The sequence below is a fragment of the Entelurus aequoreus genome, linkage group LG17 (assembly GCF_033978785.1).
Source record: "Entelurus aequoreus isolate RoL-2023_Sb linkage group LG17, RoL_Eaeq_v1.1, whole genome shotgun sequence".
NCBI classification, from domain to species: domain Eukaryota; kingdom Metazoa; phylum Chordata; class Actinopteri; order Syngnathiformes; family Syngnathidae; genus Entelurus; species Entelurus aequoreus.
This window is the reverse complement of record NC_084747.1, coordinates 36,894,224-36,913,621: the sequence shown is the minus strand read 5'-3', so window position 1 is coordinate 36,913,621 and position 19,398 is coordinate 36,894,224. Positions and strand designations below refer to the sequence as shown.

The following is a 19,398-nucleotide window of genomic DNA, read 5'->3' as shown; positions in this document are numbered from 1 at the left end:
GTTGTATTTCTTTTATGTATGGAAAGCGTTTTAAAAGTTAAGTGGAACATTTGATTGATAACCATCTGGAATGAATGTATGCTGTCTTTAAGTTGAAATTGAGTCGTAATTTTTTTTTTCTGGCGACACCTATAGGACACAATAATTATGTTGATCTCATGACACGGTAAGTTCTGTAATGCATACACATTTGTTGTGGGTGATTGTGCAACATTATCATTTAAAAAGCAGGTTCAACGGCATAATTTAATATATGCACTTTCATCCAACCACCCGGGGGCGAACAGAGAAGGTGTACTCATGCAAGAGTGACTGAAAGTGATTGAGACATCGGGAGCAGAGCGTGGGACAGTACTGCAACTTTTAAAGGTTAGGAACAGAAGCAGCTGGTTGCTAACTCAACCAGCTTAGTGACTCCACCAGATCCCAAAAACATGTTTAAAAAAAAAAAGTATTATCACATTGGTGCCCTCCCCTCATCTACAGGGGGCTAACAGGCATGCATTTTCACCCTGTAACACGGTCATTTTCACCAAAAGGCAAGGTTCTTGTAGAAGTGTGTGGTTTGTGTTTCCACTGCATTTCACAGTTTAGGGTAATTTACCGGTATACAAAACAGGCTGATGGCATATGGAGGAATGGTTTAGTATATTTCTACAGATACCATGTAAATAAACACACAATATTAAGTCAGAGTTATTTTAATAAAAAGTAAGTAAATTAAATACAAAGCAATAATATACAAAACGATATGATTTAAAAAATAAAGTGTACTGAATTGTACATAAAGTTAGGCTTTTGTTCGCAATGTCCAACAGTCAGAAAGTCGTCTTCTCTTTAAATGATGAATTCATGAGGGTCAGGCGATTCCTTTTGTCCCATTTCAGCTGTAAATAACAATATGTAAATAATTAATGTCAGTGTCTATCTCATGCTGACAACACGAACACATCGGCTTTAGTTTAGCTTGTTAGCATTAGCATTCTGTTGAGGCTAATGACTTCACAAATGGAGTGTCTCAAAGGACCCAGCCCATGCGGTCGACAAAGTGTTGCTCCTGGCACGAGTCCTCCAGCAGTTGCTGGAGCGATATGAATTGGGACGGTCCAGCCTACGGGACGCTACCTTGTTACGTATGTTGTCCCCGCCGTTACATTTACGTTACGTATCTGCTGCTCAATCGGGCAGGGTTGAATTATGTCGAACTTAAGAGAAAAATGTAGAATTTTTGTTTGGTCCTTTACCTTATTTTAGAGGAAGCGGCTAAGATCTACCAGCACCGTCGCCATCTGATTTTCCTGCGGTTTGGGCCAACTGATCATGGGAGATGGTTGTCATGAAGATGTCACATATTGACAATCGTTCTAAACCTGTTATTCCTATGTATTAGTTAATGATGGATTTATTTGTATGCTTTTGAATGCTTGTTGTAGTGGGACATGTACCTTTAAAAACACGCAGACAATCCAGAAGATGTCCCGGTAAGAATCCTCACGATCTATTCATACAGCAACACCACGCGATCTTACTACATTAATATGTGATTTACAATTAATGTACTTTTCTAATCTTGTCTATTTGGTTGCATTATAGCTAGTAACAGTAAATATTGGAATAGGGTAATAATATGATGTAATTATTTGCAATGAAGGCAGAGGAAATGCATCACAACAACTACAGTTTCAGCACCCACGTTTATGAATTTGTATATGTTATAAAAATACTTTGTTTTTAAATGATCATCCAAACTGGTATATAGATGTTTTTTGTCCTTTATTTTTGGTCTGTTTTTGTCCAACTCCTCCTCCTCGATTATTCTGCATAGCAACAACAACAACAAAATTAAACACAAAATCATTAAAAGAAGTAAACATATTCAAATTACATCCACAAAAAACAACAATAACTAATATCGGTACTTTGATGCACAGGTTTACAATACTTCATTATTCCGGCCACACATTAATACAACATAATTAAGTCAACTTATTGCTGTCTAAAAATGTAAATTAAAAGATGTCAGGTTTTTAAAAGTAAAAAAAAAGCTCTGGTTACCAAGCTGTCTGCAGTGGCCGGATATAAAGCTCTCCTTCGGGGTAAAGAGAGGGGCAAAGAGCATGGAGGTTGCTCAACATTACGATAGTCGAGGTCTCGTATTTTACCACAAATGTATACCACTACTGACATGCCAGCTTAACACATCAGCTTTTAGCTGTTTTAAATGAATAAATAAAGCTATACTTACATTTTAAAGTCGCTTTTTCCAAACCACACAGTGTCCTCCATCATCAATTTTCAGTTGAGTGTGCAAAGGATCTTGGGATATGAAAGGACGCAAAGTGTACACGGGTACAACCTTTCTGCTATTGGGAGAAAAGGTCACTTTTGTCGGCCATATTCAAAGGACACTTGCAACTTTTTTGCGTTGATACGATTACAAAATCGATCATTGATCTTTGGACTAGGGTGCTCTGGTACCAGGTACACCTATGAGCATCCTTATGGTAATATTAGTGCATTGTTTGATTGCTTTGCTTAATCCATTTCATAATTTAATTTCCACATACTGATATACTGAAGGTCTTAAGCGTTGTACGTGCAAATTTTTCTCTAAGATTATATTTCTCCTCTTTTTTGGAGAAGAATTGTTGTATATTCTTGGGTAGCAGGTTATAGTTTGCTTTGTGTATAATTTTAGTTGTTTGCAAATTCCCTATGTCATGGAATTTCAGTATTTTTTAATCAATAAAGGATTTGTATGTGTTGGGAACTCGCATGGCTGCCGTTTTTGTGACCCCAAGATGCAAGAACCAGGAGAGCGAAGAGGAGGTAAAATGAGTTTTAATCTCATGTAACAGAAAATGAAGCAGTCTTGCATAAACGTCCCAAACATAGAGTGTGATCTTCGAGCACTGAGGAGTGCTCGAGTGAAAACATAAATAGACATATGCTGATTGGCAGCCGGTGTGGACCGGCTGCCAATCAATGGCAGGTCGGTGAACGAACAGTGCTCAGCGGAACAAACAGGAAGTGGAAACCAAAATAAGAGCACTGATAGGAAGTACATTCAAAAACAAGGAAACAAACAGAAATGAAGTGACCGATCGTCACAGGACCCCCCCTCAAGGAACAGATTCCAGATGTTCCCTGGAAACAAGAACGGAAAAAAAATAAAAGTCCAAAAGTTAGGGAGGGCGGAAGGAGGACTTGGCGGAGGGTCGCCAGGCCAAGTGTCCCCGTAACCAGCGAGGGAGAGTCAGGTGGCGGCGACGCGTTGAACGCCGTTGGAACTGGCGAGGTGGGCGACCACAGAACGGCCACAAAAGTGGGCGACAAGGAGGTCGCGCAGCTGGCGGCGACGAGGATGACAGCGTCGTTGGTGGATCCGCTGCCGACGATGAGGATGGCGGCACCGTGCAGAGTCCCGCCGGTGGCGCGGAAGATGTCCGCGCCGTGCGAAGGTGCGCCAGAAAAGATGAAGGTGGCGGCGCCGGGGGAAGGCCCACCGGAGATGAGGAAGGTGGGGGCGCCGTTGGAAGAGAGGATGGCGGGGATGACAGCGGCGTGTGCTTGGCTGCACAGCTGCCGGTAGTAGCCCCCCCTCCACTAGGCGGATGCCAGACGCCGTCCACCACTGGGCGAAGGAGTTCCGGGTTGTCTGTGTCCCCCTGTTCAAAAACCCGGGACGGGCGAAAGCCACCACCACCCCCCCACACCATACCTCTGCATGACATTGTAAGCTTATTAACAAAGGAAACAACACACCAGTCTTTCCTTGTCTCCCACCGTGATTACAGTGAAGCCAAGTGCTACATACGCTTCATGGTATTCTGGTATGGCAAAAAAAAGCATGTTCCTCGAGATCACACGTGCCCCGCCTGGCATCCCATCGCGCCCCTGGCGGGCCAGCCCCACTATTTGACAAGGACTGCTTAGAGTGGACGTGCTGTAAGGAAATAAGCAAACATAGTCCGTTGGCGGTGATGAAAAACAATTTGGAAAGTCTTTATCTGTTGCCCAGATGGCATCTGTTATATATGATACATCTGACAAGTTAAGGAGCAGTGAAAGAGAATGCAAAAATGCCACTGAAGAAAAAGATGAAAGTTATTATTGGTAGTCAGCAGAAAAGTGCAGCTATATTATGTGCCTTCACTGGTAATGATCAGACTAGCAATAGTATTTAACGTTGCCTGTACAAACTTCAGTCTCTGTCTCTTCTTTTTTCTGACTGTGGCTCATCAACACACATAAATGTCTACACTTTTCAGATGACAATTTGTTTACTTTAACATTTGCACTACTCTTAACAAAACAGGCACATCGATTGCAGCTGATAATCTTTGTTTGTGTTAAAATAAGCATTTCTATTTCTTTCTTCTTTTTTTTTTTTAAGTGTTACGTTGTTACAAAATGCTATTTTTTAAGAATTCTGTTTCATGCCCCTGTGACATGCCCTTTGTTTAATTTCTGAACCATGTTTAACATAAATTAATACATCTGTTAATTATAACCATATCATATCATAGCATCACCAAAATAATTTAATACATTTCTTGAAAAATAAAAATATAAGAACTAAAAATAAATACAGCATTTTAAAGAGGCTCCTGTTTGCAACTTGCTCACTTACATTTTTCTAACAAAAAAACAACAACACTACAAGCTAGTTTATGTTACCATTAGTGGTTTAACAGAACATCACTTGTTTAAGTGTCGATATTCTTCACAATTGCTAAATATATGGAATAAAAGTTGCTAATCGGTCTGAGGAATTTGTTTGCCGTTCATGCTTGTCACTCACTGCTGTCTCGTACCTTCGTACACACAGGGACCGCATGCACATAATCAAAAACAGTCCAAGAGAAGCAACTAACCAATTTGTAGTCTGTAGTAATGATCACATATATTCAATGATAGCTAACGTTAGCTATCAAGATTGCTATCATTAGCGAGAAACACACTAAGTTATTGCTCATGCACATGTACGTACATAGTTGCATCATCAAGTGCTAAAAGCCGTACGTTGCCAGGATATAATGCTTAAAATACTTTGTAAAGTTAGCAACCTCCTAAGCATGTGTGTAAAAGTTGCAGACAGCCTTTTTTGTGGGATCCCACTGAATTTTCCATGGACTGATACAAATCACCATTTGTGGTCCTGGGGACTCACTACATTAACAACCTATAAACGTCGCTGGTCATTCTGGCATGTGTATAAGTAGCATTATAATCATTAAAGTAATTGCATGTGGAGTGATGTCAGTCATGTTTTGTGACTGATATCATGTGTAGCTCAATACATGGCATGACATAGTGTTACTTGACTATAAAAAGCTGAGACAGGAATTTTTAAATTGAGGGTCGCATTAGGCCTTATTATAGCTCTGTTTATATATGCATGAGTGCAAATGTGTGTTACTGTGTACTAGGGTTGTACGGTATACCGGTTCTTATAAAGTACTGCGCTACTAAATAATTAAAAAGGATACCGTACTGCCTTTGAAAAATACTGGTACTGTTTTTTTCATCTGCATGCTGCCTTGCGGCGGTGACGTACAGAGGTGGCAAGGCAGTAAAGGTAATGCAGTTAACTAGCTCCCCTGCTGTGCACATATAGATACACAGAAGCGCACACAGCTGTATGGCCAGATGCCAAATATTAGCAGAGTCAAAACCGCTGATGTAGCGCAAACCAATGCAAGTGAAATGACTGAATTTTGCAACAAATTGCTAGAATCTGGGTTTTGCCTTTAACAGTGTGTTTTACCTGCTACATGTATTATCTGTGTACTTTCAGCCATATTATTGTTTTCAGTATTGACTAATGATTGTATTAAAGCACAGACCAAGAGTAGCAACAATAAATCATAAAGCCTTTAGTACAATGTCAAAAAGCTTTCTATTCTATTCTACTCTAATTCTAAATTATGGCTGGCTATATGTAATTTATAAAATTGTAAATTGTTCTTTGAGTGCAAAAAGAAAAGCTCAGTGTGTTTAATGCGTTTTAATTGTTATTCTAACCTTCTAAAATTGTTCTTTGAGTGCACTAAGAACCATATGTTCCATGTATTGTAAGGTTTTTTGTTAAGATTAAGTCAAAAATGATTTTTTTTTTGTGGTCCCTTTTTATTTTGAAGAATATCGAAATACATTTTGTTATCGGGACAAACCTACTGTGTACATTGTTTGAGTGTTAATAGTAAAGTTGTGTGATTTAGGACATTTCGTCTTGTTCCTATTTTTTTTGTGCTACTTAAATATGTATGTGCTACCAAATGTTTTCATTTAGTAGCACCTGGTCTCCGAGTGAAAAAGTGAAAAATACAGACCTGCCTCAAACTTTTTTTAAATACAATGGCAAAAGCTTGGCAAACTTACGGTATCTTTGGGCAGTTCCACCCATTCCTTTTTGCCAATTTATCTTTGCAGCACCTGTCAAGCTCATCAGGTTGGATGGGATCTTGAGTTCTCTCCAGAGAGGTTTAATCAGATGTAAGTCTCGGCTCTGGCTAAGCCACTCAGACATTTGCAGAGTTGTCCTGAAGCCATTTTTTGATATTTTGGCTGTGTGCTTAGTCGTTGTCCTGCTGAAAGATGAACCATCGGCCCAGTCTGAGTTCAGGAACACTCAAGAGCAGGCTTTCATCTGCTTGCAGTAGAATGGAGAATATGCGGTCACTTACAGGGTTGTAAACAACAACAGGCTTATTCATACAGCAATTTGCAAATAAGGCAACACCATTAGATCCTCCTTTCTCATTGCCAGAGTAATACACTATGTAACCATCATTTGTTGTAAAGTGTCCTTTCCCTGACCAGCGTATCTCTGAAACAGTTCTACTTTGTTGCGTGTAATCTCTCAAAGTAGAAGTTCCAGGGTTCCACTTTGTAGCAGTGTTCTTACATTCCAGGTGCCAACCTTGACTAAGTCTCTGAGTTTAATGCCCTTTCCTCCAACTTCCACATTGACTTCGTCTTGAGCGTCATCTGAAGCTAAAGTATAGGGGTGGGTATGGTGCGGTTGCCCGTTCCTTTCCCCTCCAAAGCCAGAGATTTTACCTCGGTGTGCTGGGCTGGCAGATGCCCCTTCTAAGTGCTTTGTCATCATGTAAGTTTCCGAGGGCAAAACAGTGAGGTGGGTACCCAGGTCCTTCCTCACCCGCAATGCCATCTGTCTTGACGGCACCACCAGCCATGCTAATAAGCTAAGATCCTCCGCCTGTTAGAATTTAGTAAATACTGTTGTTTCGCAGGGGAACTCATCCGCTATGTACTCCACCACAATCTCCAGCCATGGTGGCATTAAGGACATATTTAAAAAACAAACAAGCATTTTCAGATTTACCCCAAATTGTGACGTTTTCCAACCTGTGATGTTGGCAGATATCTACATACATGCTAGATGTTTTCCGGGAGACATCAGCGTGGGTAGGCCATTTTTATTTTCTCCTAGTGGCAGTTGTAGTCCAAACAAAATATGTTCACAGTGTTATCCAATGTCTGAAAATGCTCTGTTATTGGTTGTCTTACCCAGAACAGGTCACTATAAAACTTTCAGCCTCATCTAAAAAAAAAAAAAAAAAGAAGTGCCTAGTTAACTGTTTCATGACAATTAGGGCTGCACAATTAATCGACATCAAGGTTTTAATTAGTGTGATAAATAACCTCAAAAGGTTGAGTTTTTTTTTTTCATCTTCGTCGTCACTGCATTTGAGTGACAGCCATGTTCGCCAATCAGAATTGTTAAGCCTTGCTTTGTTTCTCGCTTCAAAGAGGGAGAAAGACGTCTCACTCTGTGCATCGCACTCAGCACATTAGCACGTTTATTAAACAGTCGAATTACTTGAACACAGTGGGCCCTCTTTTCAGTCATTCACAATCTTTGGTAGGCGAAGGCCAGCTCGTTTACACATGAAGGAAGCACGAACAGACAGCCTCCCTACTCGCAACTTGCCAGTAAAAAGTGCCGCAAGGTAACAAAAATTTGAAGGAAAAAAATATGATTACAATGCCAAATGTCCTGTTGTGTTAATATTTCAGCTTCAAATTGGATAGGAAATATATGCCCATCAACACGCACGAACGACCGAAAATGCCAAGATCACATGATGACAATAAACAAAAACAATCTCTGACCTAATTTTTTCCAATAGGGAAAAATAATGTACTTTAATATTTTCAATATTAATTTAAGTTAAATGTTTGCTTACAGAATGAGAGTCCATTGTATTTGTGTGTTTGTTTATTGCACCTCACCTTTTTTAAACAAAAAGTTGATAACATTCGTTCACATTTGTCCACAACTCCTGTATCACACCACCGAACTGTCGACCCACTCCCTGAGACTGTCCAGCCCCTCTGCTCCTTTTCCAACATCACACACAGGAAGAGGTGGAGTCCATCATCAGAAAATTGAAGCCGTCCACCTGTGCACTGGACCTCTTTCCCTCAGCCATACTGAAGTCCAACATCTCTGCCATCTCTACATTCATCACTACAATCATAAACCACTCCCTTTTGGCTGGCCAAATCCTACCTGCATTAAAAACTGCGATCATCAGACCACTACTGAAAAAACCCACTCTGGATCCAGAAGTTCTCTCCAACTACAAGCCCATCTCCAATGTCCCATTTCTTTCAAAGGCTTTGGAGAAAACTGTTGCAGCACAACTTCAGGATCACCTCACTCACAATAATCTGTTTGACAAATTTCAGTCTGGTTTCCGCCCTGGACATAGTACAGAAACTGCTTTGGTCAGGGTCACCAACGACCTCCTGATGGCAGCAGATATCACTTTTCATCCTCTTGGATCTTACCTTTGATACAGTCGAACACGACATCCTCCTCCACCGCCTGCAATACACCACTGGACTCACAGGAAACACACATAACTGGTTCACCTCACTGCCAGAACCGAGCATGTCGCCCTGGGCAAAGCGAAATCTCACACCCACCATGTCACCTGCGGTGTCCCCAAAGGCTCTGTGTTGGGCCCCACCCTCTGGGCAGTGTCATCAGCAGGCATGGGTTATGCTACCATTGCTATGCTGATGACACACAGCTTTACATCAGAACCAACCCCACGTCTTCATTCCCCCTGCCAACATCCACACAGACCACCTGCCTAGAGGAGATAGAGGCGTGGATGAAGTTCAATTTTCTCCAACTTAACTGCTCCAAAACCGAAGCCATCCTCATCGGCACTCCACATCAGCGCCGCTCCTCCCCCATCGTCAATATCACTTTCTCTGGACAAAACATCCCCCTTTCCACTTCTGTCACTAACCTGGGAGTGAAAATGGACTACCAGCTCAACTACGACCCCCACATCAATCACCTGCGCAAGACAGCATTCTACCACCTCAAAAACATCGCCAAACTCCGCCCTTCCCTCACCCTAGAAGATGCAGAAAAGCTTGTCCATGCCTTTGTCTCCTCCAGGTTGGACTACGGCAATGCTCTCCTCATCGGGATCCCTGGCAAGAGCATCCAGAAGTTCCAGTATATTCAAAACAGTGCTGCCAGGATCCTGATGAGGGTGCACAAACACGAACACATCATCCCCATCCTCAAATCCCTTCACTGGCTCCCTATCAAACTCAGAATTGAGTATAAGGTCTCCCTCCTCACCCATCAGTGCATCCACGGATCCGCCAAATAATTCTCCTTCTCCCTATCTCCCAGCGAACTTGATTGGACCTTTTGACTCAGCCGCCCTGGTTCCAATGCCCGATGGCACAGGCACTAACTAGCTCTCATTCATCAGCTCGCGGTAGGAGCAAGCGCATTGATTTACTTTTCTTTTGACTTGTCTTTATTACTTGTACAACTAGGGCATACACTAGACCAGGGGTCACCAACGCGGTGCCACCAGGTCGCCCGTAAGGACCAGATGAGTCGCCCGCGGGCCTGTTCTAAAAAATAAAAATAAAAATAAAAAAATAAAAAAATTATTTTTTTTTTAAAAAAAATTAAATCTACATAGAAAAAACACAAGATACACTTTCAATCAGTGCATCAACCCAAACAACCTCCCCCATGCACACTCATCCACACCCACTCACACAAAAGAGGTTATTTCTTTCTGCTACCAATATTCTGGTTCCCACAACATAGACAACACATCTGCAAGGGACACAGTCCCTGAAGCACACATGATTGTATAGGCTGCTGGTCCACTAACATTTTCATTAATTACTATTTTTTATGTAATTATTTTTATATTCTTTTACTTTCTTTTTTATCCAAGAAAATGTTTTTTATTTATTTATCTTATTTTATTTTATTTTTTAAAAAAGGGCCTTATCTTCAACAGACCAGGTTGTCAATGAAATTAGATTTGTTTAAAGGGTTTTTTAAACCAGGCCCAGTCCAGATAATGTCCAAGTCGGACTCAGCAACACACACCTTCATTCATGTACACAGAAAAAAATTAGGGAACCCAACAGATTGCATATAATTTATAAACAAAATTACATTTTCAAAATAAGCATTTATGTACAGTCCAGATTATGTCCAGGTCACTCAAATTAGGGAACACAACAACAGATATCATATAATCTATAAACATAATTATACTTTCAAAACAAGCCTTTGAGGACTTCTCATCTTTTTTTAAAATGTTTTTTGGCATCATTATTGTTTTCAACCATGTAACTTTCTAAAGTTAGAAAATACTGAATAAATGTTTTAAAGAAAGTAATACTAAGTGAATATCTGTTTTTGGCCTTAAAAATAAACATTTTACCGAGTACTATAATTAAATTGACTAAATCATGATTTTCAATGAACTCTCCTAAAATAACAGAAACTACATTAAGCTTCATAAACAAACCAATCCTTAAACACATTTTTTCAACTTCCACCCAAAACAAAGACACAATATGACAATACCAAAACAAATGCAGGGTGATTCAGGCTCCTGACAACAAAATCTGCAATCATCTGACTCTGTCATATTCCATAATTTTAACATTTTCCCTGTGGGTAAGAAGTTATAAATAATTTTAATTTGAAAATAACGATTTTGCACATCGATAGTAGTTTTATAGATTAGTGTGAATATGGCATCCCATGGCAACGGGCAGTCAAAAAAGTCCTCCCATTTTCCATTTGTGTTGTATGAGGCAGCCTTCAAAGATTTCTTTATTAAATAAAAATTATATATTTTTCTATTTATTTTAGTTCCTTTTTGCCAACTAGAATTTCTTATTAGAGGTTTACAAACTAATAATTTAGTAGTTCCATAATTAATTATTTGTTTCCATCTTTTCCCAATTACTCCAGTTAGTTGATAAAATGAAAAGCTTGAGCAAGCATCACCATACATAGCTCTAAATTCATCATACTTCATAATTTTACCATTCTCATTGATAATATCATTGACAAAAATGATTCCTCTTTCAAACATATTTTTCCAAAAGAAAGGCTTTCCATCTATTACAATATTAGAGTTCATCCATATTAACTGCTGCAAAATATCGTCTCTTTTTTCTGGCACATAAAATTGAAAACACCACTATGAGTGGATTGTTTCCTTTATGAACCCCGCCATGTTTCCCAGCAGACTCTCTGGGAGGGGATCACTTGTAAAAAAGGATACAATTTCTTTTGATACAGTACATGTTTTTTGTCCAACAGGACATTAATGTACCATTCAATGTTTAAATACATCTTTGGAACAATTGATGCTTTTAAAGACAGACACATAGCTTCAAGGTTGAGAAGTTTCAGGCCCCCATATTCATACTCTTTGTACAAAACCTTTCTTTTAATCTTTTCTGGTTTGCCGTTCCAGACAAAATCGAAGACCCTCCGCTCATAAATCTTAAAAAGGTTTTGTGATGGAGCTGGTAATGACAAAAACAAATAGATAAATTGAGGAATAATTAACGAGTTGGCAATAGACATTTTACCATACAAGGTTAGGGATTTCCCTTTCCATAATTGCATAATTTTGTCCAGCTTTCTTAGTCGATTATCATAATTTACTGAGCCTAGATCTTCCAGATTTTCTGGGACAACAACACCAAGTATGTTAACTGGTCCATCTGTCCACAAAACAGGCTCTTTGCATTCCATTCGAAAGGACGTTCCCTTTAGATTTCCGATCCTTAACATTTTACATTTATCATAATTAAGCTTAAGGCCAGATTGGTGTGAAAATATGTCCAAAAGATTAAGAAGGTTCCGCAAACAATGAGGAAAAATCTTATCTTTGTGAATCAGCCTTTTCTGACATGAACTTAATCAAGAACAAACACAGAACACGCCTCACTGATGCACATCTGCAAGACTCACTCAGAGTTGCAGTGTCAAGTTACACACCAGAGTACAACACACTAGTTAACAGCATGCAATGCCAGGCTTCCCACTAACTGACAAAGAAACAGATAACAGATTTGGTGTCCAGTTCAAAGTGTGACATGATTTAAAAATTTGAGAGTTTACTTTTGTATTTTACATGAGTTATTATTTGTACAAACTTGGTGCAAAGTAATTCATGATTTGTTAAAAAATGTTAGTGGCTAGCTAGTTAAAATGGGATATTGTGATTTCACAAGACTGTCTTAGAAGTGATCATTTGAAAATGTTCAATTTGAAAAATGTGCACTTAGAGAAAATATAAAAATGAAGTGTTGCATATTGATATTTATCTGTTTCTATATATATTTATTGTGAGAAATCATTAAGATGATCAGTGTTTCCACAAAGATAAATATCATTAATTATTAATAATAACAGAGTTAAAGCTAAATTAAGCAAATTGGCTATTTCTGGCAATTTATTTAAGTGTGTATCTAACTGGTAGCCCTTCGCATTAATCAGTACCCAAGAAGTAGCCCTTGGTTTCAAAAAGGTTGGTGACCCCTGCACTAGACCTTGTACTGTCTTATGGTTTTAATGTTGACAATGTCGTTGTTGGTGATGCAGTGTTTTCTGATCACAGTCCTGTTATGTTTAATTTAAGTTTGGACCCTGATGTAAAACCACTTGCCGTGCGTCATGGGCGTGTTACTAGGTCTGACACTGCAGCCACCTTCTCCCCTTTATTCACTGTGTCCATGCAAAGTATATCACACTCTGCAGACACTGAACAATTGATGTGCTCTTTTCTTTCTATATGTTCTGAGGTTCTGGATAGTATAGCGCCCCTCAGAGCTATACGTCCAAAGCCAAAACAGGAGCCTTGGCTCAATGAAACCACACGCACAGCTCGGCGTGAGTGGCGAAGGGCAAAGCGCAAGTGGAAAGGGGATCACTTGGAAGTCTCCTATCAAATTTTAAAAGAAAACTGTCAGAACTATCAAAGTGTGGTTAAAGCTGAGAAAACAAAATATCTGTCAGACTTAATTTTAAATAGTATCAGCAAGCCACGTATTCTTTTTAATACTATTAGTTATGTTCTTAATCCGAATCCAGCCACTTTACTGGAGATGACAAGTGAAACTTGTGAAAAATGTCTCTCCTTTTTTTAACGATAAGGTTGCTTCTATTCGGGCAAATCTTTCTCGTTCTCCATTGAGTTTTAATGTGGCCACTCAGTGCTCGGCTGTGTTTAGTCAGTTTGAGCCTGTGTCCATGCCTGAGCTTACAGGAATAGTCCACAAACTAAAACCCTCATCCTGTCCCACAGACCCAGTCCCCCCTCGCTTTTTTAAAGAAATCTGGGACACTATTGACTAGTCTGTTAGGGACATCATCAACAGCAGCTTGATTTCTGGCTGTGTCCCCTCTTTTTGTAAAAGAGCTGTTGTTGAGCCCTTGATTAAAAAAACAGGTCTAGATCCTACAAGTTTGTCAAATTATCGGCCCATTTCCAAATTACCTTTTGTGTCAAAAATTCTGGAGAATTGTGTTTTAGCGCAACTGCAGCCTTTTTTATATGAAAATAGCACTTTAGATCCATTTCAGTCTGGATACAAAGCTTTGCACAGTACTGAATCTGCACTTTTAAAGGTTTTTAATGACTTGCTTTTAATGTCTGATTCTGGTAGCTCTGCCATTTTAGTGCTTTTAGATTTACAGCTGCATTTGACACAGTCGACCACACAATTCTTTTAGACCGCCTGAGAGACTGTGTGGGTGTCAGGGGGACTGCATTAGAGTGGTTCAGATCCTACCTGTCAGAGAGGTCCTTCTCTGTCAGGCTGGGGGACGCCACCTCTTCTTCTGCTCCGCTTTACTGTGGTGTCCCCCAGGGATCTATTCTAGGCCCCATCCTGTTTCCCTTATACATTCTCCCTCTTGGAGAGATTTTTAAGAAACATGGAGTGTCTTATCACTTTTATGCAGATGACTGCCAAATTTATATGCCAATTTCAAAAGGCCAAGGCCCCCTGACACCCCTTCTCAACTGTCTATGCGATGTCAAGGCTTGGTTAGCCCAGAATTTTTTAATAATGAATGAGGGAAAAACGGAAATTTCAGTTTTTGGTCCGGCCCTCACTGACTTGGGACCATTGCAAAATTATGTGCGTCCCAAAGTCACCAGCCTTGGCGTCACTATAGACAGCGATTTTAAATTTGACAAACAAGTCAATGGCGTTTTAAAATCGCGTTTTTATCATCTTCGTCTTTTAGTAAAGGTAAAACCATTTTTATCTTTTAACCTTTTTGAACAAGTCGTGCATGCTTTTATTTCAAGTCGCCTGGACTACTGCAATGCACTTTATGCTGGCATTAGCCAAAAAGCTCTCTCCAGGTTGCAGTTAGTCCAGAACGCGGCAGCACGACGTTTAACAGGGGCCAGGAAACGCGAGCATATAACCCCAATTCTTCGGAGTTTGCACTGGCTCCCTGTTCATTTTAGAATTGATTTTAAAACCTTGCTGTTTGTTTTTAAAGCTTTACATAGACTGGCACCTCAGTCTATCTCGGACCGCATCCAAATTTACACTCCTGCGTGCGCTCTGAGGTCCGAGAGCCAGCTCCAGCTGGTGGTGCCCAGGACGAGACTTAAAACCAGGGGAGACAGGGCCTTCTCTGTGGTCGGCCCTAAGCTCTGGAACACTCTGCCCCTCCATGTTCAAACTGCTTCCACAGTGGAGTGTTTTAAGTCTCGTCTTAAGACCCACTTTTATTCTTTGGCTTTTAACACTACGTGAGTTGTGTGGTCTTCTGTCCTCTGTTGTCCTCTGTGTTTTTTTTTAAATAAATTTTGATGTCTATTTTACTGTTTTAATTGGTTTTACCCTTTAAAATCGTTTTTAATCATATTTATTTTTTATATTGTTTTTGTATTGTTTTCTATTCACTTATTCTTTGTTTTTATTCAGTCATTGGTGTAGCATAATATTGTTTTTAATATTGTTTTTAATATTGTTTTTAACATGGCTGTGCAGCACTTTGGAAACATTCTTGTTGTGTAAATGTGCTATATAAATAAAGTGGATTGGATTGGATGAATGTACTGTCGAGTGAGTGAGTATATCAAGTTTTGACATGATCATTTTCAAACTTTCTATCCATTTGTTAAAGTCCCCTGTTAACTGTCCTTCCAGGATCTCCCTTAAAGAACAGAAAAAAGATAATAGCAAGTTTTCTTAAAGCAGAACAAGGCAATAAAAGTCTAAAGGTAATGTGGGATTTCTTTAAAATGTAGACACATGGCTTTGAACATGAACATGTGTGTGACAAATTAAAATTTACAAATTTTTCTGAATGTTGCATCCCTTCATGGTATTGTTAAACTTATATCTGATAATTGTGTAATTGGCAATGACTCGTGTATTTTTTTAAAAGGCTAAAAAAAAGTATTCTTTTTTTTTAAGACAGATATTTGTAATGGTACAGTACCAATATATGTTTCTTGTTATATTATATATTTTTGTTCTAATTTTCCATTTTGTCCTTTTTGTATGTTTATATTCTTTCAATGCAAATGGGCCCATAAAATAATTAGCTGTTTTCAAGTTCTTAAATGTAACTTATCTGAACAATATCCAGTGTTGTGGTATTTCAATTATCTGGAATCCAGTGTGCTGTGGGGCCCTATTGTAGTCAATCACACCCGAGACATCATAAATTAATCAAATCTTTATTAGACACGTAAACAATGTGATAAAGAACATTTAACATTAATGTAGGGATTTAGATGTCTGGTCAGGACACTCATCTATCTTGCCTTCACCTTCATTGTCCATTCCTTTTCTGGTGACTTTATACTCTATACTCTGGACCAAGACGTCGAGTCCACGACATACATGGCAGACAATAACTGATACAGTCAGCTTTGTCAGTCCAAATGCATTTGCCGTTTTCCTCGACGGCTACCTTTTTTATCACATTCATGGGAGCTCGCATTCTCGTTGACTCTCCTTCGACAAATGGACAACGTTTTTTGCTATGTAGCATCACAGCTGATCTGGACATTGGAAAGTTCTCTTGCCGTCTGAGAAGTGTTGTATCACAAATAGCTGCAATCGCTTTCTCCTCAGGTATTCATGAGTGATTTCCACAAGCGTCTGTACATGTAGAAGAAGGAGAAACACAGGCATGTCTGGATGACTCGCCTTCATATTTCCAGTGGTTAGCTCTGAGCTTTATTATGAAGCTGGCTGTGGCGTGTTCTTTCTGACGTCACTTCCTGTGTGGGCGAGGTCTTTCTGCCGTCACTTCCTCTCCGAACTCAATTTGTAATCGATCAATGAGTCCATATAAAGCTAAGTACCAGAGATTCAAGAATTACACGGCTGACTTACTTGGTAAACATTTGTCCAAGGAGGGGGAGCTTAAACTTTTGAAATTGATTGATTGAAACTTGTATTAGTAGATTGCACAGTACAGTACATATTCCGTACAATTGACCACTAAATGGTAACACCCGAATAAGTTTTTCAACGTGTTTAAGTCGGGGTCCACGTAAATCAATTCATGGTAAAGGCTGGTTTAGTGTGGCTGAAACGGGACTGAGGCTAAATAATTATTCTCTTAAGAGGTTAAACGACTTAGTGTAGACATGGCCTCAGTCAAAGGGGGATTGGCCTTTGGAGGATTTTGGAATGTAAATTAGACCGCCTACAAAATTGTGCATCCTTAAGAGACAGTCAAAAAGCAGCTTGAAGATGGTCTGTAAAACAAAATCTATGCTAAATTTTGACCAAAGCACCACCATTATATGTAATGTAGACAACAAAGAAGTGTTTACAATGTAAAAAAAAACAACAGCAATAAAAATAGCTTGCTATAAACTTAAAAAGAAAAACAATATAACCATACATGATAAAGGTTGGCAATTTTGCCCCTAGCTTAATGCTAAAATACAATGGGATATCTCACTGACAGGCTAATTAAATCTAGCATTGCAATGGTTTTAAACTTGTACAAAGGTTTAACAAATATATATTAACAGAACAAAATTGACATACAATAGCAAATGCATTTGTAGTTTCTGGGATATTATTCACCAAACTCTGTGGAAACTAATACTGACTTCTATTTTTGTACTATTATTGGGACGGCGTGGCATAGTGGGTAGAGCAACCGTGCCAGAAACCTGAGGGTCTTACCATCCAAAAATCGCTGCCGTTGTGTCCTTGGGCAGGACACTTCACCCTTTGCCCCCGGTGCCGCTCACACCGGTGAAATGAATAATGAATGAATGGTAGGTGGTGGTCGGAGGGGCCGTAGGCGCAAACTGGCAGCCTCGCTTCCGTCAGTCTACCCCAGGGCAGCTGTGGCTACAAATGTAGCTTACCACCACCAGGTGTGAATGAATGATGGGTTCCCACTTCTCTGTGAGCGCTTTGAGTATCTAACAATAGAAAAGCGCGATATAATTCGAATCCATTATTATTATTATTATTATTAAGCACAATATTACTTTCTTATAATGCCAAACCTTATAAAATAAAAAACAATTATTATTTGTGACTGACCGCCAAAAAAAACAATGTATGGAGAACACTGCTTTTAATTTACATTGAATAAAAATGCAATTTTTTTCGTGTGTCAAGAAAATGCAACATTCCATCATATTATTTTATATGCAAGTTCACTTATTATTATCACTTATTTTTTATATCAGCATTGCCTATTTAATTTTCTTTTCTCTGCCAATGACTGTTATCTACCATGCCGATTCTGATATATCACAAATCAAGTATAACATGCAACAACATTTCATTTCTGTACAATACTGGTTTAATAAAAACATGCTTGTTATTAATATTAAAACATCATGTTCTATTATGCTTGGCACACAATTTTGTTTATCTTATTTACTTGAGTTGCATATTATTTTCAATGATGGAACTCCACCATAACGAGTTTATGTATTTAAATACCTTGGTCTGTGGATCGACCCTGAGCTTACCTTTAAACCCCATATTGATTATATTTGTAGGAAGATGTATAGCTGTTTAAGCTCTCTCTACAGATCAATTTATTGTTTTTAATTTTTAGTTGGGGGAAAAAAAATCATCTCACAATGGTTAGTTCCCATACTAGATTACGCTGATGTTGTTTACCAAAACACCACTTAACATGCTGTATAATTCTTTATCTAGATTTGTATATACAAGGCTGTTAATTGGCTTTGTCCTAAATTGAGGCATCACTTTCATTGGGTTTTGTTTCTTTTTAAATGTATTTACTTACATATACCACTATACTTAAAACCACTTTTAGTTCAGTATACAGCTACCTATTCTCTTGGACATATGAATTATCAATTTTTTCCAGTACCTAAAGTTCATAGGGAAATAGGCTATAGGTCCTTCAAGTTTAAAGTCTCATCTAAATCCAGTGTTGGGACTAACGCGTTACAAAGTACAGTACAGTAACGCCGTTAGTTTCGGCGGTGACTAGTAATCTAACGCTTTATTTTTTATATTCAGTAACTCAGTTACCGTTACTACATGATGCATTACTGCGTTATTTTACGTTACTTTTTATGTAGTATAAAGTGTGTTTTATCGGAGCGCTGCAGTGTCGTAGTTCTGATTCTTCTTGTGTCACAAACCGGAGAAGAGAGACCTGCGCTCTGTGTGTGTGAGTGTGAGTGTGGGGAGGGAGTGGAGGGGGGTCGGGGGCGTGTCTGATCATGGCGGAGCCAGAAGTCGAGTTTGTTAACATGGAGATATTTTCACTACTTTTTTTGTCGAGCACAAAGAAAAGAACATTTTAGTTAAATGTAAATTGTGCTTTGGATCAAAGATCCCATCTACTGCCCAAAACAGCAATTCAAATCTGCTGAAACAAGCTACATAAGCATGAGCATTCAATGGAGCCCATGTGAGCAACATCAGACGTGCACACTGTGGCTACACCAGCAGCACACCTGTCCCAAACCTGACTAAATAACAAGTTACATCTCCATCCATCCATCCATTTTCTACCGCTTGTCCCTTTCGGGGTTGTGGGGGGTGCTGGAGCCTATCTCAGCTGCA

General features: G+C 39.2%; 1 protein-coding gene across 4 annotated transcripts in view; it reads left to right on the top strand.

Annotated features, from left to right (window-relative positions):
- Window positions 1–19,398, top strand: part of gpat2 (glycerol-3-phosphate acyltransferase 2, mitochondrial) — a 360,723-nt gene that overhangs the window by 113,749 nt on the left and 227,576 nt on the right. The window contains exon 1 of one of the 4 annotated variants that reach the window (XM_062025621.1): window positions 15,566–15,584. The exons of the other annotated variants lie outside the window; for them this stretch is intronic. The gene's annotated coding sequence lies outside the window, so the exon portion shown is untranslated. Of the gene's footprint in view, window positions 1–15,565; window positions 15,585–19,398 lie in introns of those variants that run through there. 4 annotated transcript variants of the gene reach the window in all.